Below are 24,816 nucleotides of genomic sequence, written 5' to 3' on the forward strand. Positions count from 1 at the left end.
CTGCTGGAGCAGTGAGGCATTCATATCCTAGAGTTCAAATGGGAAATAGAGCCCAGACTCCTTTTTCTCTTGGCTTTCCACTGAGTCCATTGATCACTTGGACTCTTTTGCCATATTCCTGCCCCAATCTGAGGCCAAGACTTGGGTAGGCACTTGATTCCTAAGGGAATGAGCCCAGCCCATGGAAGAGACTATTCAGATGTCTCAGTGGTCTGCACACTAAGGCTTTGTGTAATCGTCTATGATATGAGTTGACCACACGTAGAGCTTCCACAATTTAGAGATTTTTAGTGAAGCTCATTGTCTGGCAGAGAACCCAAGAACTTCACTTTTGAGAATTACTGCTAAGTAACAGCATATTTGTTTTAATGGGTACCCATCTCTCTGGAAACAATGACAAGTACTGGTTGAAAGAGAAGAGTCATGCAGCTAAGTACACCGGAGTTTGGAGGAACGCAAAGTGCTGCCGTGGATCATCTGAGCATTTTTAATCAAGAGTTGACTAACGAATGAGACAAACTTTTTCTAGAATCAATACACTTATTCCAAAGGTCATAAGGTTTTAGGCAAACTCCCAAACAAAGTCAGATGCTGAACAGGAAGAACTTGATAAATGTCTATTGAAGATGGAATATGTTTTAAGAACTGAACTATTTTAAATAGAAGGTGAGCATACTAGGAATAAAGGAATGTAAAGAACTCTACCACAGCTAGAATTCTGATGCATTTGCTCATCTTCACCACATTTTCCTTTTCAAATTTCCTACTCCCTTGTCTTGTTCCTTATCTCTGCTCATGCGTTTTTTTCCCCTCACAGAGCTCCCTTTCTTCCCCTACCTGCTGATATCAGTGCCTTATAGGTTCTCCTCCTTGACCAGCATCTCTTCTGCTCCTAACACTTTCTCTAGGTGGCTTTATCCACCTGCAACGTTTTCACCATCACTTATGTGTACTCACTCTCAAATCCAAATTTCTAGCCTGCACTTATCTTCTGAGTTTCCAACTCAACATGTCATAAACAGATCTTCTCTTTCTCCTCTAACATATAATGGAATTTTCCATCTCCTTTGACATGACAGTCATTCTTATAGTCTCCCAAGATAGAAGTCTGGTGCTTTCTTTGACACCTTCTCTCTTTGACTTTGTTGTCAATTCCTATTTTCTTTTTCCCCAGAGTAGCTTTTAAGTACCCTTCCTTGTGGCCAGTTTTATTTCAAATCTGCATTTTTGGCCCAATGGTAGCAATAGCAATGGCCAGTGGCTACTCTGACAAAAGCAATAGTAATGGCCAGTGGCTATTCTTCCAGAATTCTTTCCTTTTTAGAGACTACAACATGCAATTCCTAGCCCTCAGCCCCACGCTTGCTCACCTATGTCAAATGAACTAAGTATGCCTAAGTGCTCAAGGAATGCCATCGGTAGGTCGCATGCAAACTTATGTTTCCTTTAACACTAATTGCTTTTTAACTGATTGATGTTCGAGGACATACTAAATCCAGAAGACTTGGAATAAATAAAAACCATCACTCATGATCTTATCACTCCTAGAAACTCCATTATCAAAATATTGATAGTGGAGTACTATTCCTTTCTATTGCATTATACTACATACAGATTTTATATAATGGGTTATCCCTTAGCAGTATTTCAAAATATAGTAAGGACTTAACATGTGCTAAGCACAGGTTTTACTCTCATTCAGTTACAGTCTAGTTGGAGAGTCAGACATTAGAGTCAGACAGATAACTGCAAGTAACAACTTTATTTGTATAAACCAACTACTAAGAAGGAAAGGCACATGAAAGCTTAACAAAGCGAAGTGCCTACTCAGGAGATGAAGATGAATGAGTTAAGAGCTAAAGGAAGTTAGGAGTGAACTAGATCAGAGGAGCCGGATATCTTTGAATTTCTGTACTGAAAGCTTTACTTCCTTTCATTTTTGCCCTTAGACATAAACTGCATTTTTCTGGTAAAAGTTTATTTATGGCATGATAGTACTGTAGGTACAGAGTACAATTATATGGATCTATTGCATTTTAATAAATCCCCTAACATCAGACACTTAATAGTTTCCTACTTTTTATTATGAATTATATGATTCATAGTATGCAATGAATATTTTTGCACATATATCTTTGTGGATGTTGCCAATACTTTCCCAAGGATGTATTGCTTGCTACAAGTGGGAGTGCTGTGTCAAAGGGTGTGCACATTCAAGTTTTGCTACTGGCTGCCAAATTGCTCCCTGGAAAGGCTCCCCTGTTCTGCTTTTCCTTCTGCCAGCTACCTAAAGAAAGCTTGATGTTTTCCTGTGATGGCCAGTGCACATCCTGTGTTCCTTTTGAATTTTTACCAGTTGTAATTATCCCAAGAAACGATACCTCACTAAAGTTTTAGTTTTTGTATTTCTGCTTGCCATTGAGCCTGACTTTTTAAATAGATTTTTGACAGCAAACATTTCTTTTTCTAGTTGCTTGTAATCATATCATTTTCTAATTGTTTGAAGTTATTATTTTCAAACATCAAAATGTTTATTTCTCATCACCTCACTGTTGGCAGAGGCTCATTTGGCCTAGTCTAGTATCTAAAATACGGTAGGAACTACTAACAGGATTTTTAAAGATGATTGATTTCTAGAGCTCGAATTCCTGACCACAGCAAAGGTGGCAGAGTCCTAATTTTATTTATTTATTTTTTGTTTTTTCTGGTACCAGGGATTGAACTCACAACCTTGCGCTTGCCGGACAGGTGCTGTGCTGCTGAGCTAAATCCCCAGCCCTAGAGTCCTAATTTTAAAGACACTTTAAACATAAGGAAAAATTGAGCTCAGGAAGTCCTCAATACAGATGGTCTCAATGTGATGGTTTGATTTTTAGTCTTTCAGTTTCATAATGGTGTGAAAGTGACACCTATTGAGTAAAAACTTTACTTCAAATTTTTAATCTGTACCCATACAATCATTCTGTTTTTTAACTTTCAGTACAGTCTTCAATAAATCACATGAGATATTTGTACTTTGTTCTAATGTCGGATTTTCTTAGGTGATTTTGCCTAACTATAAGCAAATATGAATGTTCTGATTATATTTAAGATAAACCAAGCTGAGAATGAGGCTGGTAGGCTAGGTGTAGTCAATGAATTTTTGACTTACAGTACAGTTCTGGTTTTCAACTTTAGATGGGTAAGTCAGCGAGCATCTGTACTATCTGCTCCTTTAAACTGACTCCCAAAAGGTGGGACCAGTGCCCACCTCCAACTTCGAACCCACTGTGTTTCTGAGAGAAGAATGGTAGTGGGAAAACACTGCATAGACAGGAAAGGCTTCAAACTCAGGACTCCCAAATTTCCATGGACCAGGAAAAACCATTCTTCAATATCCAAAAGAGAAGAGTGAGGCTGGTTGAATGGACATACAGACAGATAACTAACAGAATGACTTGAAGAGACACGAGTGCTTATTCAATAGAATAAATGATTCCAGGAGTAAGAAGATGTAAGAACTGTCCTCAAACATCCTCACAGGACACATTTTTATCACTTGAGTTGTATATAACACTATGGATTAATAAGGGAACAGGACTTATTTTGCACAAGGTACTATTGCTTATAAGTTCATTCATTATTCATTTTCACTCATTCAACAAGTATCTATAAAGTTTCTAATGGGAACCAGATCCTGTGGTAGGTGCTGGGAACTCAAAGAAGAACAAGACAGCCATTGTCTCTGCTTTCCTGGAGCTTAGAGCCGGTCAGGACCAGAAAGCAGCTCTGCTCCGGCCGTCATAAACTGTGGTGCACAGCACGCTGACTTTGGCATCGTTTAGTGTAACAGTGGGAGATAAGGGGTTGGGAGGATGTGTGAGAAGCCCCGTGTTGATAAAAGTACTGGTAGTAACAGGAACCACAGGCAAAAATCTTCTGGGTAAAAGGTAAGTATATCCAGACATCAGATTTTCCTGATGGTGTTTAAATTTTTAAAATATACACTTCAAGCTATAAAGAACATATTTATTGTCAAAATATCTTCATGGAACAAACGTATGAATAAAAGCCATTTTGCTATCTTGAATCTTGAGATCTCTGGCTTTAATTTTCCCTTTCCTATTGAATGATAGTTAGTCTAATGCATTAGTATGTTTCAAAAATTTTACTTTATTAGTCCATATTTGCAGTGCGCAGTGAGTATGTTCACCCATCGTGGATAGTTTATACATGCAAATATCACATCTTAATTTTTTTTACTCTTGTCCTTTGTTATGGTTTGTGTCTGGGTGTCCCCCCAAAGCCTCATGTGGTCATGGGGCAGGCTTTTAGAGTTTGATTGATTATGGGTGTGAGAGCTACACCCACACCCGCCCTGGGGTGGATAGTTTGCATATGTAAGGGAGAGGAAGAGGCTGCTTGTGGCCATTCCTCCCTTTTAGTGTTTGTTGCTTTTGCTGTGTTCTGCCGCCATGAACTGTAGTCCTCTGCCATGTGCCACTCTGCCTTGTAACCTGCCAAGTATGGACTGAAACCTCCACAAACTATAAGCAAAATAAATCTTTCCTTCCTTAATTTTAGGCATCAGGTATTTTGTCCCAGCAATGAGAGAAAAGTAACTAAGACATCCTTCACATAAATAAGTATGATTTATTTATTGGTTCCAAGAACCAAACTCAGAACCTTGAACTTGCCAGGCAGGTGCTGTGGTGCTGTGCTATATCACTGGTTCTTCCAACTGTTTTGGAACCCAAGTTTTCCTGGTATGCTACCATGAGGGATGTGACAGACTGTGTATACACTCTGCCTCCCATTCTGCATGACAAAGCATCAGTGAAGATCAATGACTGGAAGCAGAGAAGCCAGTTTTTGTTCACTATAAAGAAAAAGAATTGTGAAACAGAAAAAATGTTTCTTTTCAGAGTGCTAATGAGTTGTCTCTAATAATAATGGTGATGATTAAAAATAGTAGTGATCATTTTATTGTACATTACATCCCTTATGCAGAAATAAAAGTTTTGTGTACATGACTTGTGGTGAATCACTCAGACTGCTTCAAAGCTCAGGGGTGTTTAAGGACACCTAAGGACCTGCTTGTTTAGCACAGGGACACAGTGGGATATAGTTATGTAACCATGACTTAGCACAGGTAAGCACACATGCGCTGGTTACAGCAATATGTAAGAATGTAAATATAAGAAAACCTGTATAAGAGGTTAGTTTTCATTATATGAAAACCTGTATAAGAATTCCATAGTAAAGATGCAGGTAAGTGGCATGGTGGCACATGCCTGTAATCCCAGCACTCGGGAGGCTGAGGCAGGAGGATCGTTGTGAGTTCAAGACCAGCTACAAAGTGAGCTCAAGACCAGCCTGAACTGCATAGTGAGATCCTGTCTCAAAAAAAAAAAAAAAAAAAAAAAAAAAAAAAGATACAGGCGGCTCTCTGCTCTGCTCTATGCTGCTTGCTCTTGTTGCTGATGTCTTGCACATGAGCGTTCTTTAACCTTGGGACCTCACCTGGAAAAATCTCCCTTGGCAACCCTCCCAAGCAGGCCAACATGACTTCATTTAACCTTCTCAAAAACACCTAGGGCGTATTATAATCCATATATAGATGATGAAACTGGGGCTGAGGCATGCTGAAGTATTTGTGCCAAATCACACAGTTAGTGGCACCTGTTTTCAACTATTAGGTTATTCTGTCTGGTTTTTATCACTGGAGGTATGAAAGAATAAACTAGGTTATTATATGAATGAAGTAATAAAGACAGAATTAAAACTTCAGGTGACAATGGGTGTGTGCGTGTGTCACCGAGCTGCTTAGCAGCTGCCAGTAATTCTAAACACTTTTGGTAATGGATCTTATTGAAGATTTGACAATGATCTATGAGCTTTCTTTCTGGAAAAAATATACACCTATGTATAGTGAAAAACTTTGGGGTTGCTTAGGAACCTCTTGATACCATCTTGGGGCCTTATGATGAAAGTACTTGCTTAGAAGACATGCTTGCTCCGAAAGTATATGTTCAGATACATGACTTTGGAGGTCAATGGCCTCCCAAGTTATGACTACAGGTGTTGAGATGGTGCCACAGCCACTTGGCACTAAGGAAAGACAAAGCAAAACAAAACACTGCAATATTTTCCTTCTTCCAGAAGAAAGAGTAGTGTTACTTCCACATTTCCTAAAGTGGGCTTCTTGTGCCATTGGGAATTTCTCCCTTGGGTGTTACAACTTCAGGTGCATTTAGAATGACTCAGGAATAGAGACACAAACCATATGCACAGCCTTTGCTTGTCTTATTATTTATGGGACACAAGAGCCTGTCCCTCTCCAGCAATCACCATTGCCAATAAAGAAGTGAAGGGAAACTGTGGAGGAGGGTGAGATCGTGGAGGGAAAGTGTCTGTGCAAGGCAATATTTTTATGTGTTGTTGATTTCTGGTTCCTGCCTTGTAGGATGGCGCATGTGTTTCCAATCCAGAATGAGCACGTGAGCTTGGTATCCAGAGAGCAGCCTCGTGGGTGAAGGACTCTCCTTCCTGCCCTGCCTCCTGCTCCTGCAACGGGGAGCTCTGGTACTGTGGATCTGGCAGGCACTTCACAGCTGGCGCCCATCTCAGGAACGTATACATATGTATCTGTGAGCACATGTACATGGTATAGTTTTTTATTCTCATTTCAACCTCCTCATTTGGACATTTGGTTTGCAGAAGTCTCCGGGACATTATGAGTGCATGTTAGGGCTTTCTGGGTCCCGTGGGGAGACTGTGGTGTTTTCCTCTCCTCCAGCCTACCCTTCTATTTTAATGCGTGGTTACATGCTTAATTGCTTTGGCCCCGCTTCTTGGAGCTGGACTCTGTGCAGGTTTTTGATGATTCCTGTGGAGAGACTGTACGGGGAGACAGGTTTACAGAGCAGGAGACAGCAGCCGAAGGATGTGTGGGAGACAAGTTTCTCCTGCTCAGTCCTTGCCTCTGCTCCACTTTGGGACCTCATATCTCTCATCTAGCCCTTGATAATAGATAGCCTCCTGATTCTATCTTTGCCTTCACTCAATTCATTCTCTACACTGCTGCTGGAGCAACCTTTGTCAAGTGCGAAAATGTCATTACATGCTTTAAACGCTTCCAGCAGCTCCCTGGTATCTGTTATAAACAATGACATGGTAACTTCTATCAACTCTTAAGCCCTCACTCTGCTGGGCACCTAGCAAAGCACTTTCCATGTACTGCTTCTGATAATCTACCAAACAACCTCTACAGCTGTGGTTAATTGTTCACTCTACTGATGAGGAAGCTGAGACAGAGAGATTTAACCTGACCAAGGTTGCACTACTTGAGAGCAAAGACAGCACATAACATTGTGCAATTTCCACTCTGCACCAGACACCAGCAAGGTCTCTGCATGCCAACATCTGCCTCTGAGAGAGGCCCCTCGTCTAATTTGCTCTGTATTTAGGGAACACAAATTCGAATTCTGCAGATCTGACTGCCCTCTCCTATTGCTGATTTCCGCGCTGATCCGCATGGTGCTGGAATGACCTGCTGGAGAGACAAAGGTAATAAAATGTAGCTACTAAACTCAGAAACTCACAGTTCTATAGGGGAGACAAATGGGCTACAGGTAAATATTTCAGTGGGTAAAGTGTAAGCTACTGAACTACTCATGCGCACAGTGGGAGCACAGAGGCAAACCGCTACTCCCTGTTGGATGTGGAGCAGAAAAATGGGGAGAAGAGTAGAAAGGCTTCTGGGAGGATAGTGATGCCTGGGACATCACATCATTGAAGTACAATTGGTCAGATGGAGGAGGGAGAAGAAGGTATTCTAGGCAACAGGAAATACAGGAGCCAGAACAAATGTGTGAACAACGGGGGACTGTATAAGGCCCCACTTTGGAAAAATTCTCTTAAAGGGGAATTTGTTGGAGAGTGATTTTGGATTTTAAGGTGAAATTTCTTTGGTGACCAAGGTCACAGTATACCTAATAAAGCCCTTTATAAAAAATCCAACAGTTACTAAAATAAGGATAGGTCAGTGAATAACATTTAGGGATTTTTTTTAAATTTTAAAGAGAATAGTGTAAGCAACGTATTGTCTCACTAGTGTAAGAACCTGAAAGAGTGAATAAAAACTAGGAGGTATGATAGACATTGTGAAATGAAAGGAAAATGCTCAAAAGTAAAGGGAAACTGGGCTGTAGGAAAAGAGAAGGGAAAGAAGGGGAAATTATGTGTGTACGTATATACAGGATAGCTAACATAGTTGTACTACTGCCTTTTATTGCTTTACTGAAAGGAACAGTTAATGATTACTTGTTTGATCAATATTGCATGTCTCTATTTGTTTTCCTGAGAAGCCACTTTAAGATATCAATATGTAATACAACAACCATTGTTAATTTCCTACAACTTTGTCTGTAACTCTGTATTATTTATATTATTCTTATGCTATTTTGTGAATGGATGTTTGTTTGTTAATATATTTTCCTTCTTTTATTTTTAAAATAAATTTAAAAAAATAAAAAATAAAAAAATTAGAGAGAATAAAAGAAACAGTAACAAAATAACAATAAAGACACAAAAACAATAAAAACAATACAGGATTTCAAAACAAAATCATAGGGATTAACAATGGTTGTTAAATTATTGTTATCTTCAATGAAGTTGCTTGGGTTACCAGATGTAAGAATGCAAGATTGACCAAACAATTAAAGAAAATAAAAAATAATTAAAACCTTAGAAACGATATAGTGCTTCACTAAACAAGATGGTAAGAATCCACCAATGGTTGTTATACTGCATATTGTTATCTTCAAATTAGTTGTTCAGATTACCAGATATAAGCAAGTAAAATTGCTCAAGAAAAAAAATTTAATCACTAACTGTTCCTTTCAATAAACCATTAGACGTCAGCAGTACAGTTATCCCAGCTATCCTGGTATATATACACATATATATATTTCCCCTTCTTTATTTTCTCCTTTATTGAATAGCACTTAGTAGTACTTTCTTCTGAGTAGCAACCACTGAGCTGCAAAACATGAAGGTTTCCTTTCACTGTGGTGTTAAATTAATGGAATATGTAAATTCATTTTGCTATGTGGAAGTGATGTGTACATCCACTGTCTTTGTGTTTGCTTCTCTGTACCAATGTTCTATACCAGTGATGGCATTTAGAGACTGAGTGCCCAAACTGTTGCCTAAAACTCACTTATTTATCATAAAAAGCCAACATTGCAATTAAACCTGAATACTGAGGTTTTAGTTTAGAAAAAGCAATTCCTGCACTAGAAAACACAATAACAGAGCTTTCAGTGATACAAACAGCCCACTGCAACACGCATGCCATTGGTTCATCATCACTGCGACATATACCTTTTCTGATTTTACAATGCCTATGTTCATATTGCTTGGTTCCTGTGATATGGAGACTTGGATGCTTCAGAGAGAAAATGTTTGATCCACCTGTATTCAGTGGCATTTCATTTATGGGCAGTTATTGCTTAGACTTCCTCGCTATAGTTAAATAAAAATTTATAGGAGGCCATGGATTTTTCCTGGCCCAATAGCCCAAGCCCTAGAGCTTAGACACAGTCATTGAGCTTTGGTTGTTTGCAGGATACATGCAGCCAACTAACTATCTAAGCTGTAACCAAGTGACCGGCTGGTGGACTAAGCAGTAGTCAATTAAGTTGTTTTTTATGATTCACTTTCTTTTTTCCCCACTATAAATGTTGTCAGATCACATTGTTGGCTGGAGTTCTCAGAACCAGTGCTGGTTCTGGAAGCTCTCTGATTCTCAAATCATGTTTTGTGCTTTGCTCAAATAAACTGTACTTGGCATAATTGGAATTTTCCCTTTCAAGTGTTGGCATAGTTGGCAGGATCCAAAGCAGAGCTCTAGCAATCTTCCAAATCCCTGGACCAACAAGTGCCTGGGCATAGGGGCCTGGTGAGTCCCTGTGCTCTCTGTTCTCTTGTAGCAACTGAGGATCATGAGTAGATTCTCTAGGATTCTGAGGCCTCATGGATTTGTGTTTTGAGTTTGAGCAAAATTTTGACCCGTACTGATTTTGGAAATAATGACAAATAGGACTGGATCCTATAGGGAAGCCTCAGATGTCATATTGGGTTTGACAGAAATTGAAAAAAGAGTCAATAGGTAAGGTTATTAGAAAACATATTTGTATCCAAAAAACATTATTTGTATCCAAAAAGTCAGGAACTCTACCTGGAATTCTGTCTGGAGTTTGTTTATGCTGAGAGACAGTACATAACCTTGGGTGGTACCAAGGCTCATTTTGCACTGTGAGAGGGTGTTTGACCTTCTTGGGGTTTTGGGAATGGACTGGATCTGACAGAAACTGACCTGAGCCTGGGATCTAGGACAGTCCCACCTGAAATTCCAGCCAACTTCATGGGTAAGCATTCCCAGAACCTGTTTCTTCCTTTTTTGAGAAATGAATGAAACTTACTTGAATTTGGAATTAGTGGCCACACTGAGAGAGTTATGGTTTGAATAAAACTTTTATTCACAGCACCAAAGGAGTCCATTTTAAAAACTAGCACATGATGGCCTTGCACAGACTAATGAATGAGAAAAAATTGCTTATAGACTTTGAGCCTTAGATTCATGAGATCTGCTTTTCTAACTACCTTCATGCTTTGAGTAAAATTTTAAGTTTAGAACAATAGTGCAAGGAATTTTAGTCCATCATAGGAAGTGCTTTGTCTCCTCTGCTCATTAATGAGTCCTACCAGGAACACAGTACTTTAGTGAAAAGAACATGGGCTGGACTGGGGAGCTGCCAGTTTTTGGTTATTTTGAGAGCTGTATGACAGAATGACACTCATATCTGTGGAAGAAATCTCCATTGGCAGCGGGTTTCAGGCTCTTCACCTGGGAGAGAAAGAAGACTAAACCACTGGGAGCTTCTTACAATGAAGATGGCAAAGATGTGGGTCTGTATAACAAGCCTCACCTGTGACTGCTTCATCTTAACTAGGCTTCTACTTCTGCATTTCTTTGTTTGGGTAGGTGCTGGGGTTTAGGCTCAAAATTTTATTTGCAACAATAATTAGGGAAGGGAAAGAAAAAAAAAGGAAAGCAATCCCTTGACTCAGCCCCTTTTCTGAAATGAGTCAACTGGTCAGGAGATGAAAAAACATATCATCAAAATGAATGGCTTTTGAGAGAGAGAGAGGAGAGAGGAGAGAGAAGAGAAGAGAGAGAAAAAGGAGAGAGAAAAGTGACCCCTTTGCAACAAGTCTGGCTGGGTGCATTGCAGTCTCCTCTCCTGTGACAACAGGTAGTCTCCCAAGGTTAAATGACAACAGGTAAGTATGTTTGGAGAGTCTATCCTTGAGGACATGGAGGGGAGTCAGAAAGTGTTGTGTTTTGCTGTTCTTTTGTGCCTTCATTTAAAGTAATCAGTACATGAAAGTAGAATACTTTTAGGATTTCCTGAACTCATTTAGTGACTAACATTGCTTAATGAGCAGTTCCAGCAAAACTGTTCAGAATAAGTAAACTAAGTGAATGGAAATAGATGAGAATTTATATATGAGATTGTCACAGTTCTGGGAATCTCTTTGAGCAACTTGAGGTTTTTAAAGTTAGGTTAAATGAAGTGGCAGATATTCATGAAATAGCCGAGTCACTTTAAAGTTAGCTAAAACACTAAAACTTGTCCCTTAACCACTGTGACGTTATTTTGTTGAGGGAATAAGCTTGAAGACAGTGAAAGCCTAATTAGTGAGAGATCTTAGGAATCTCTAATGTTCAAATTAGTGAGAGATCTAGGAATCTCTGTTGGCTGGAGTAGGCTACTAGAATTTTTGAATAGCTGTTCATTGCTGTCCTTGGTAAAATCAGTGCAAAGTCTTGACTAATTGAAAAAATTGACTAATGAAATGGCGGGCCAGTGGAGGCTGATAATGACAGATACTTGACCAGATGCTTGACCACATTTTTCTAGGGCCAGGGATATAACGGCAAAGAGGATAGATATAGTCCCTTCCTTTATGGGACTCCTCCTCCTCTTCAGAGCAGAAACAGATGCATATACATAGAACAAGTAAGAAAATGCAGAAAGCTAGAAATTGTGCTAAGTACAATGAAGAAAAGAAGATTATCCTCTCACTGTTACCTGCCTGAAAATAGATGAACAGTGGAATTGAACTCATGTCAGCTATTCTTGTTGGCACTTATTTAATACCAAACATAGTGCTGGTATCACAGATTAATGTTTGACACTGAATAGGTCCTTCTAGTGGGAGGTCTTGTTTTTATGTTGTACAGGGAAGCTACATGTACTTGTGTCTTGTTAGACATAAAAAGGGTTGTATTATAAAAAGGATGTATTTCTAAAAATCATGAAATCATGCTTATCTACAAAATACTGTTCAAAATTTGTCCCTAAAAATAAAGGTTATTAGGGGTTCAAATATTCAATTTAATACATTGTAATTAAAATCAGAAACAACTCCTTATATAAGGAATATAAGATGTGGTAAATGAAACTATAAACTAGACAAATTTAGAACTTCGTTTCATATGTTAAAATAGGGCTTTCTCAGAGAATTGATTTAGTCTTGACAGGGCATAAAGATTTATTAGGAATTTTGATTACTTATAGAGTAAGTTTTCTCTGTTGAAGATCTGGAGGTTTTCCCAGGGTTGTGTGGCTTTCATGTTTGCCTTTTTGAGATGTGCAGTTTGAATAGACCCAAACCCAATGGCCTATAGTGGCTGTTTTGATGGACAGTGCTCTATACCCATATTGGAGAAATAAAACTGATATTTGAAAGGAAGTTAATTCAATGTGAAACTTGGGTGCTTGGAGGGTCCGAACAGCTCCCTGGTCTTTCCTGACTTCCACTGTTGAAAGTTCATCATTCATGAAGTAGACAAAAGGATAAAGAGCATGAGAAAATATTGGTGTAATGGTTGTCCTAAAATCCCTGAAGTGGTTTTCAGGCCAATGCTTGGTCTGTCAAGCCCATAATTCTGGGAAGACTATCAGAAGCTCAGATGGTACATTTCTCCTACCTGATGGACTATTCAAATATGTGCAGGGAGCTACCATTCAATTGCTATATCCAGTGGTACAGAACCATGCTCTCATAAGTCTACATTTTCTGGTTGTATAGAAGTTTTCCAAGGAAAAGGAAATAGTATATATTATAACAGTAGCTAAAAGGGTATTGGAGAGTATGTTTTCCTTATAGGACATCTCTAGACAGATCTCTAGCAATAGAGTAAGCATTTTATTGGGTAAATTATGAAACAGTTAAACAGGGTATTAGAAACTCAGTGATGTTGCTATTGTCCCTATTATTCTCAGTCTTTTTGAAAAACTGGAAGAATAAATGACATTTTAAAATTAAAATTAGAAAAACCAATTGGATTGCCATAACCAAAAGTATTACTTTAAATAGGTGAAAAAATTTTCAGAAAACCTAGGCTGTTTTATAACAAAACTGTATGCATTTGCTCTACTTTCCTAAATTTTGATATGATTAAATACTGCAGAGCTTTAATGCATTGTGCCAAGATGTATTTCCACCTGGTAAATGAACTCTTCACGATCCGTCAGTGATTGCAACCAGACCTTTTGCAACCAAGAAACCTTCTGGAAATGAAATCAGAGACTGTTACAACACCACTGGAGGGATTGTACAAAGTTCTTACCACCACACTGCAGTAAAGCTTTAGGGCCTTGAACCTGGGGTCCATGCCTTATAACTAAAAAGAATACCTCTGGATCCTAGAACTATATACCTGTTGGAAAGTTTAAGGTAAAGCTGACTAGGGAAAACCTGCACCAGAAATACACAGCATTTTAAATGTGGACAGCCTTGCCCAAGATGTCAAACTAAGAATCATCATAAGGAGACTCTTAATTTTTCCTTGCTTATGTCTACCTGCTTCCTTTGCTTAGCAAAATAATGCTGCAGTTGAACTTTTCGACCCTGCTAGTCGCCTGTTCTCATTCCTTGTTATAATTTAGCTTGGCAATGTGTTACTAGATTACTTACTCATTGAATGGGGAAGGATTTTTGCAGTTGTTAATCCTTCTTGTTGCATATGATCAAATACACTGAGTGTTATAGAGATTTAGTTATAAGAAAATTGATGTAAAGATTATTAGTTTAAAATGGATATATTCCTTGTCTGCTCAATCTGGAATCATTCCAGTTTGGTTGGTTTATTTCATGGGGACATATTCCAATGTCTTGGTGTTGTCCTCCTGTAGTCATAATGGCAATTCCCTGGGATGCCATATTCTGTCAGTCTTAACTATCTACATGGAGCTACCTGTCAAAGGATAAATGGTTTGTCTTAATGGCTGGTCCATAAGAATTTGAGACAATCATTAGGATGGATGAAATATCAGATTGGGAACTCAGGGAGATGGTGACTGAGGGTGGCACTGATACCCTATGTTTTGGTTAAACTCTTACTAAGAGCCCAGTCAAAAGTGGGGAATTGCTAAATTAAATCTGTAGGAGGCCATGGATTTGGACGCGGCACCTGCACTGGGCCCACCAAACCAAGCTGAGGTAGAGTGTAATCATAGTAACTGAGCTTTGGTTGACTGCAGGACACTCTGTGGCTAGTTAACAATCAAACTGCAGCCACTTGACTGACCAATGGGCTAAGCTATGGCTAAGAAGTTGTTTTGTATGTCTCCCTTCTGGTTTTCTCTGTTACCAGGTCATGTTGTGTTTGTTGGAGTTCTCAGAACCTGCTCTGGCTCTGAGAGCTGCCTGATTCTTGAATTGTGTTTTGTTTTTTCTTTTCTCTCAAATAAATTCTACTTGACATAATTGGCCTAAGGAATTTTTCCTTTTAACTTCGGTGTTTTGAACTTTATAGTCTGCACTCTGCTCATTATTGACTTGGTGCCAAAGTCCACTCTGTCCTCCTGTTTTTTATTCCAAGCTAGGGTCTGCAGTTTATTTCCCCATTCTATTTGTTTTCCCTTTTAAAATTTCTTATTTAAAAAAATTAATCAAAGTAATTCACGAGTGTAATTCAAAGAGTCAAACAGCATTATAAGGCTTACAACAGTAAACCTCCTCCAAGACTCTCCTTTCTACCCCTGAGAGACTATCAGTTTTAACTTTCAGCTTTCTTCTTGGGAATTTACTTCCAAATTTCCAAATAACATTTTCTTTTAATTTAAGGCATCATCTATTGACCTTCTGTCATGGGAGATGAGAGTTTTAGTTCTCATACAATCTACCCCTGTAATCATACACATACTTTCCCTCCCTACATTTCACAATTATTTCACAATTTTGGTTCAACTAATACTAAGTTTTTACAGGAATATGGATATGCCAATATTAATAGCTGAGTCACAAAATGTAATTACACTTCTCCATGTCTTACATTTTTTGGAGTTATTTTTCATTAAAGTTTCTATGAATCTATCAAAGCTTTGCTTCAAAATGTCATGAGATGGGATGTAACTTCTCTAGACAGGGTCAGAAGTGTCACAGAGATGGCTGTTCTCCTCCCTGCTCCATCCTTTAGGCTGCTCCAGTGCTTTCTCTCTTTCTTGGGCTCAAACTTTGCTGGAAGCTCTGCAGTCCTGCTGTACAGATGTTATCCTTGGGACTTCTCACCAGCACCATCCCAGGAACTACATTTGCTCTCTTCTGATTGATCTCCTCTATTTCCCGAACATTGCTATAATCTAGTGTTTGTGTATTCCCCAAGTTTGTATGTTGAAACCTAATACCTAACATGATGGGACAGGAGCTAGGGCCTCTGGAAGGTGATTAGGTCATGAAGGTGGGCTGTTAAGAATGGTGTCCTGATAACAGGAACCCCAGAGGTCTCTCTTGCCCTCTTTCTGACCTGTGAGAGGCACTGGCTATGAACCAAGAAAGCGAGCCTGCAGGAGACCTTGGATCTGCCAGCCTCTTGACCTTGGTCTTCTAGGTCAGGCCGATTTTTAGTATCTGAGCCTCTTAAAGTTCACCTGCCCCACTCATGCCTCAAAGCCTTTTCACATGCCCATCCCTCTCTCTGGTACAGTCTTCCTAATCTGTTGCTTTGACTACCTCACACTGTCCTTTGTTCTTCAGACAGGTCTCCTCTTACTCCATACAGCAGGGTACACCTCTGCCATATTTTCTCCCATTCCTCTATTCCTCTAACCTTTGGTAGCTCATTTTGCTTTTTAAATAAATAGCAGTTCCTAGGCATCAGCTCCATTGTATGCATTCTCTGTTTTGCTTCATAATACTCAGGCAGTAAGCTCGGCTTCTTTCTAGGACATGATGGTAATAGAATTTACTCCAGATTTAGAGGATTTGAGAATACATTGAATGGTGGAGTGTGTGACCACCTGCTTATTCTCGAGTCTTCTTTCTCTCTCCTCCTTTCTCCCACTTCTCCTTAAAGTGTCCCTCAGTTACACAGGGAAACACCACATTTTTTCTCTGTTATGCAGGTGGTTCTCCCATTTCCTTTGAGCTTGAGTACCAGTAGACTTCCAGGCAGAACAATGTTTATTCTACCCAAATAAGAAGATATCCCTTGAAAACAGAACAGTTCCCTCCCTAACTATTCCAGTGACAGTTTCCTCCCAATCTATCATGCATTTATTGATATACCCTTGTGTTTAATATACCCTTGTGTTTAACATACCCTTGTGTTAAATAGCTAACTTTGTGCCTTCTGTACAGGCCTTTAGTCCCAGTGTGTCAGGGACCTAATGCATCTTGTTTCTAGTTGTGTACGACATATGATACATAATTTAAAAATCATGCTAAAATTACCTGTTTTCCAGTGAAAGGAACTCTTTGTATGCAGGAGATTTAATTGTAGAAGCACTTATGTTTTGATATGAGGGAAAGTAGGGAAGAACAACTTTCATAATATATGATGGAGAGGAATTGGTTTTATCTGAAATCAATAGGGAATGTCCTGGAAATCACGAAAGGTTAACTCATTGTGTTTACATTTGGTCCAGAATATGGTCCACATGTACTTAAGGATATAGGAGTAGAATAAAAGTAATAACTGTTTTACCCTGAGGATATTATAGGTATTGTTTTAGTTAATTATCATAACAACCTAATGATGTTGATATTTTTATCCTGATTTTTATGGTAATGAAGATTATGTAAATTTCCCACAAATACAGCTGATAATGTTATTAAAGCTAGATTTCAAATTTAGGGTATCATATTCCTTCTGCCTGAAGAACTCCCCATCCTATTGTTTTAGTATAGGACTGCTGGCACTTTTCGGGTTTTATATATTTGAAAATATATATTTGAATTCATTTTAAAAGATATTTGCATTAAGTATAGAAATCTTGATGGACAATTTTTATTACTTTAACAGTGTCACTTGATTGTGTTTCAGGTGCATAGCTTCTGTCTGAGACTGATAATCCTTATCTATTTTGCTTTATGTATACTGTTTCTCTTATCTCTAGTTGCCTTTAAGCTTTTTTTTCTCTTTGATTGAGGTTAAGTATGCAGGTTAAGAATGGTATATTTCTCTCTCTCATGCTCTTTCTCTTTCTCTCTTTCTGTCTCACTGTGTGTGTGTGTGTGCATGTGTGTGTGTGTGTCTCTTTTTGTGTGTGTTTTAGTCCTGCTTGTGACTGTCTTGGATTCTTAGATATATTTTATCTTTCTTTAATTTTGGAAAATTCTTAGCCGTATGATCTTTAAATATTTATTTTTCCCTGTTCTTTTCCTCTTCCTTCTGGGGTTCCAATTACACATACACTAGATCATTTTCTGCTGTTTTTCAGCTCTTGGACACTTTAGTCTGCTGTATTCCACTCATTTTGCTCTGTGTGTTTCAGCTGAGACCATTTTATTAGCCTATTGCCCAAATTCTTGAAGTCTTCCCTTAGTTGTGCTTTACTAGTTTATAATTCTGTTAGAGAATTTCTCATTTATAATTTTGTGCTTTAAATTTTTAGTATTTTGAGTGGACTTTTTGTGAGGACTTCACATTTGTCTCTGAAATTCTCCATCTGTTCATACACATTATTCACTTTTCTATTAAAGCTTTAACATGCCAATTCTAGTTATACTGAAGGCATTGCCTACTCTCTATGTATCTCTGGATCATCTTCTGGTGATGGCTTTATCCCATGGCAATTAGTTGCTTTATCTTGCTTTTGTGTCTTACAATTTTAAATTGAGTGGTGGATATTCTGTTAGAGGAACAGCAGAGAGTGAGCTGGGTAAGTTTTTTCATGCCTCTAAATGGTTATACCTCTGTCAGGTCACTCATGTTGCAAAGCTAATTTAGTCAAAACCTGAGCTGAATTTGTGCTTTGTGTTTTGTTGTCTCTGTATTTACTTTAAGTATAGCACAAACTTCAAAGACGTTATAGCACCAGAATTCTGTTGCCTTGGACTGAGAGTGGGCTCTGGGGTACCAGAGGTTTTTTCTAGGCAATTTTTTCCATGTCTCGGAAGATCACACACATCTGTACTTCTCCCACCCACACACTGTAGCCTGCTTATAGTTTGGTAGTGGGTGTGACTTTGTGGTGTGGGAAAACGGGGTTGGCTCTCAGTTTTCTGTGTCCAGTTCCAGTCTTGGCTAGACTGGTGCACCTGAGCTTTGATATATGGCTTTCTCAGTACTTTTGTCCTTCCTCTTATGATGGCAAGCTGTTGTGTCACTGAAAGAATCTTGAGCACTGTGAGTTCCCAGTTCCTCTGCCAGTGGTACAGACCTCCAGTTGGTTATCGGTTTGGAACCCTCCAGGTACAGATAGTTTGGGTTTCAACTTCTCTCTCAGTGGCAGAGTACCTTTGCCTATGACTGGAGATGAAGTGTTTCCTGCCCTTCCTCCTGTGGTAGATGCTGTTGCTTATTATCTGAGCCAAGGCTCACAATAGTGGTATGACAGGTTCCTGCCCTTTCCTTTGCTTCTGTGCCTCTCTTAGCAGCAGTTTACTTAAATCAGATCTTGGAGTAGGAGGGTACCTATCCCTTCCCCATGGAAGACAGCTGTAGCTCTCACGGGAGTGCTCCAGGATTGTGTGCCCATGCATTATAGAAGGGTGCTTTTCTAGGTTTCTTCCCTGTCCTGCTCTTTCTTGTGAGCTCCCGGTGAAGGTGATGGGACAATGCCTATGGTATCTTCTATTGCTAAAGAGACACTAGTCCAGGCTCAACTTTTCAGAATTCATTAAAATATTAGCTCTTTGTTCAGCTGCTTTTATAGCAACTGCCTCTTCTTTCGGTGATGTGTGACTTCTTTCGGTGATGTAGAGTACATGCTCTACTCAGACAGGCCCGTGGAATTCAGTCTGTCTGGTTGTGTCAGCTGAACAGAAGCTGTGCACCCAGGGCAACTGCTCTTATCCATGTCACAAGGCAAAGATCACAGGCCAGCTCTATTTTCTAGGAAATATTCTACTTTGGTTCCTCAAGAAGTCATTTTTCTCCAGCTTTAGCTACCATAACTCATATCTATATTTGAATTTGTAGCTTAAAGCACTTTCCCATATATTCTTAGTGACTCCCATTCTTAGTGTGCTTAAGTAATCAAGAATCATTCAAACAGACAAATCCCTGCTGCTGCCACCGTGGAGTACACCATATAGAGCCATCTTTGGGAAAAGTAGCTCAGTTACAAATTATACGTACACTCAGAGCCTCTGTCCTCATAAGTTACATTTTGGGACTCAGTTTTGAGTCCAGTTTCTTGTCTTCAGTACCTTAAAATTTATGATGTGTCACATAGGACCCCACAGGGCCATTACTTCAGCCATTCTGGAGTATGAATGTTGAATCTATGATGTGTACCCCAGGGCTGCCTCTACTTGCTCCAAATTTACTTTTTGCATATCAGCAGCTGGTTACAAATATACCCTTTATTTTTGGAAACTGTTGGATGCTTTAGTACTATGTGACACGTAGAACTAACACAAGGATGAACAAGGACACAGAGACAGGTATTTTATTCATGTAGATTCGATTCACACAACAATTTGAGAATCAAACAAAGAGTCTAAGTAACTTGGTCAAACTGGTACATGGTGAATTAGGACCCAGACTCTGGCTGACTAGCTTTGAAGTCTGTTTGTGTAACCACTTGGCTACAGCTCTAATCTTTTTTTTTTATTTTAAAAATAAAAGGAGGAAAACATTAACAGACAGACAACCTTTTACAAAATAGCAAAAGAACAGTACAGACAATACACAGTTACAAACAAAGCGGTAGGAAATTAACAATGTTAGTTGTATTACATATTGATATCTTCAAAATGGTTTCTCATGAAAACAAATAGAGACATGCAATACTGATGAATCAAGGACTCATTAACAGTTTCTTTCAGCAAAGAAATAGAAAACAGATCAACTATGTTAACTATCATGTATATACATACATAAAAAATTTCTCCTTCTTTCCCTCTCTTTTCCCACATCCCAGTTGACCTTTACCCTTGAGCATTTTCCTATCATTTCACAATGTCTATCATACTCCGAGTTTATATTAACTCTTTCAGGTTTTACACTAGTGAGACAATGCGATGCTTGCACATGCAGGTCTGATTTATTTCACTTAAGAGTATGGTCTCTAGTTGTGACCATTTACCTATAAAAGCCTCGAGTTTATCTTTCTTTATAGCTGAGTAATACTCTATTATATAAAAGTACCACAATTTTCTTATCCACTCCTCAGTGGATGCACATTTGGGTTGCTTCCACCATTTAGCAATTACAAATTGTGCTGCTATGAACATAGGTGCACATATATCACTGTGATATGATGTTTTTAGATCTTCTCAGAAAATACTCAGAAGCGGAATAGCTGGGTTGAATGGGACCTCTAGTCCTAGTTTTCTGAGGAATCTCCAAAATGATTTCCACAGTGGTTTCACCAGTCTGCCTTCCCACCAGCAGTGGAGAAGAGTTCCTATTTCTCCACAGCCTCACTAGCATTTGTTATTGGTTGATTTCTTAATGCTAGCTATTCTTACTGGGGTAAGGTGGAATCTCAATGTTGTTTTGCATTTCTCAAATAACTAATGATTTTGAACATTTTCTCATGTATTTATTTGCCATTAGTATTTCATGATCTGAGAAGTGAGTATTCATCCCAGCTGCCCATTTTTGGATTGGGTCTTTGAATTTGGGGGGACTGATATTTTTTAATTCTTTATATATTTTAGATAGAAGCCCTTTGTCTGAGGGACAGTCAGCTAAAATTTTTTCCAAGTTTGTGGGTTTTCTTTTTACTCTGTACAGCTCTAATCTAATGGCTCAACCACAACATTGAGAAGGTAGAGAAAAGTATGACTCTCTTGTCCTAAAATACATTCTACCACTTGAGACAGGAAAAACCACCTTGAATGAGGAAGTTGACCTGGAGAAGCTTCTGTGCTTTTGGGCATGGGGGTGAATGTGTGGGAGGAGAAAGCCACTATTGGATCCTGCTCTGGGGTGGTAAATAGCATAGAAATCTTTTTTATTTGTCCTTCTCTTCAAGAAGTTTTTCGAAGGGAACAAAAATCTGTTGATAGCTATTTTCTCAGTCTTAGAACTGGACAAAGGGTACAGAGTTGGCTCAAAGTCCCTCTGGCTTTAGAACCCATCCTGAGGCTGACACAAGGCCATGACACTTGTGCAGGAAGCCAGTATGTTCAGCTCCAGCATGTGGACAAGCACAGATGATTCTGAAAGACAGAACTGTTCAAAAGGCAGGTATCCTCAGGACAGGAAGAGCCAATGAAAAGGATTGGGAGTTCTCAGTGGCTTTGTAATGGCTCCTTCCTAAGATCAGAAGGCCTGAAATTCATAGCTACAGTTGATCTTTAGAACCTCTGGTAAGCATTGTCCTTGGATATCTGAACTCTTCAAATTTCAGGAAATGGAGACTAGAAAAAGTCTCCAATTATAGGTAGTACATGGCATAGGATACCAAGCTGGTAGAGAAACATAGAGGAACCAGTAGGGTGGCAATGGGCTCTAATAATTCAGCTCACCTGTTTAGTCACCTACTTCTACCTACTAGAATAAAAGCAAAGATAAGATGAACATGGAGAGGGATGCATGTGATTACAAAAACTATATAATGCATAGAATATTTTACACAGAAATATTTGTCAAGTGCTTACTTTAAAATAGGTCTGATTCTAGCCATTTTGAAGGTTCATAGATGTGTTAGACATTATCTTTGGCTCCAACAAAGTTGTGTCTGAGGAGAGAAGTGAGATCAATAGGACCACATAGGGCAGAGGTGGGATGAGGCACTGAACCTAGCAGGATACTTGGTTTCCAATCTTTTAATCATCCTGTGATCTTAACTAGCCACCTAAGCCACATTTGCCTTGTCTTTAAAATAGGAATGCTACCATTACCTTACAGTCTCTTGAGTATTACATGAGAGGCAAAAAAATGTAAAGCACCTTAGTCTACTTTAGGTATATAGTAAGACCTTAATGTTGTGTTAGTCAATTTTCTATAACTATAACAAAATACCCAAGATAATTAACTCATAAAAGGAAAAGAGTTATTTTGGCTCAAAGTTTTAGAAATGATAGTCCCAGGTGGACTCATTGCTTGAAGGTCTTTGGTTGGGATGCTTGGTGACAATGGCAGGGAGTGTGTGGCAGAACAAACTGCTTATTCCATGGTCTTCCCCCAGGGCCTCCCAGTAAGCTTCTTCTTCTATGGGTTCTACCACTTCCCAAGTGCAACATTCTGAGGGCCTTTGATGGATGGTCAACATCCGAAGTATAGCAATGATCACTGAATCTAATTTAATAGTAAGTGGCTCCATTAATTTCCTAAGGCTGCCATGACAAAATCCAACAAACAAGATGGCTTAAACTGTAGAAATGATTCTCTCACAGTTGTGGAAGGTAGAAGCCCAGAATCAGATGTCAGAAGACGGTTTTCCTTTGAGCACAGTGAGGGAGGTATGTTCTCAGCTTCTTGTGATGTGTCAGCAAGCTTTGGTTTTCCTTGCTTTCTGATGCATCATCCTGATCTCTGCCTTCATCTTCACATGCTGTTCTCCTTTTGTGTGTGTGAATGTCCAAAGTTTGTATTTTTATAAGGACAAAAGTTGCTTTAAGATTGCATCAGGAGCCCACCCAACTCTACTATAAACTCATCTTAACTAATTACAACTGCAGCAACTCTATTTCCAAATAAAGTTATTCAGTATGTAGAAGTATTGGGGATTAGTAATATGACATGAATTTTGGGGCATATAAGTCAAACTTCTAACAGTTACCACTAAGGAAGTAAAGTCTAGAAATAGTACCGGACATGGATTCAATCACTACTTCTCAGGATGGTCAGTGAGTCCCATGGAACTTGTAAGTGAAAAGAGCTCGGTGGTAGTGAAGAATGGGCACCTGACAGTAGAGTGCAATGAGCAAAGAGAGGAAGGCATATTGAAAGTCAGTGAGGAAATGAGCCAGGCTGGGCCTGAGAATGCAGGAAGGGAGTACTTTAGAAGCCCTTGACAGCTAAAGGAAGGAGTTTGCACTTCATACTCTTGGCAGGAAGAAGTCATTGAAGGATTATGACACATACCATTGAGACAAATAAGCAGTTCAAATGAGACCTGAAGTATGTAAATATTTGCTCCAGTTTTTGAAAAATGACACTGGAGACTCATGTTGTAGTGCATTTACTGTAAGTTACTTTGCGGTACCAAATTGGATTGAGTGGACCTATTCTCTGTTCTTTCTGGTGCGCTTTGCATATATTTGACCCCTTGTCTGGTTGGACTTAAGGGTTCAGTCTATGCTCAGATAAGAGGTTGTCTTTAGGCCAGCTGATCTGATTTATTAGTCTTTTGGATCAGACAAAATTAATGGGATACACAGTGTTCTCAGGGTGGAGATCTGGCAGACTGCATGTGTCAGGAAATGCTGGCTGAGAATGAGGAGCTCAGAGAGGAACAGGTGGCCCATGGAATGGAGACATGATAGAAGATGAATAGCAGTGTCTAGAAGCTCAGATTTCATAGGTTGCCATAGTGTATGGTCCAGTGTGCATCCCAGCTCCAGGAGGATCTCAACACCTAGGTCATACAAGAGCCAAATTCTCATGGAAAAATAGAAATGATTCAACCATCCAATTGTTTGATCTATGTGATGCCAACTAGTTTCAAAGGAAACTACTGTTTAATCTCAATGGTTTATTGCTGCACAGCAGATCAGCCCAAACCTAGTTCTGACACATCTGGCACGTCACTCAGCGCAACAGCAACATCTGGCACCACGCAATTCTTGTGGGCATCCCTGCAGTCACCGCAGAATATGCAGACTTATAATTAACTTGTCAACACTCCCCACCAGAAATTTCCACGAGTCCTGGAGAGCTTAGCTCAGGGTGTGGTCCGCAGTGTAGCAAGGGTTTCTGGTCCTGACTCCTGGAACCAAGCCTGGCTCTGTTGGTGGGTGAGTTTTCTAAGACCAAGATGCTGTCCTCTGCTTGTCTACATACTTCCTACTCTGCAGATTTCCTCTAGGAAGAACTCCATTGTTGTTTAGAGGTCAGTACTGTGGACCTACTACCCAGAGAACCCAAAGTGGAAGCAAATGCAAAGTGACAGTACCCTTCTAATGTATAACAACTGTGTTGGTACTGTATGTAACGAGAACGCCATTTACCATGTGTTGAAATATACTGGGGTCTTTCCAACTAAGTTTCATTCTGCAAGGTCTTCCACTCGTACAGAATTGGGTGTTAGAGCCATTTCCTTTCTATGATGCCTTGATCATTCCCCAGCACTGATATAATGTATCCAAAGCTTAGCACTAGACATAGGGGAAGCTCTGAATAAATAGTGGATAAAAATA

This window comes from Chinchilla lanigera, unplaced genomic scaffold (assembly GCF_000276665.1).
Source record: "Chinchilla lanigera isolate Chin_1 unplaced genomic scaffold, ChiLan1.0 scaffold00011, whole genome shotgun sequence".
NCBI lineage: Eukaryota > Metazoa > Chordata > Mammalia > Rodentia > Chinchillidae > Chinchilla > Chinchilla lanigera.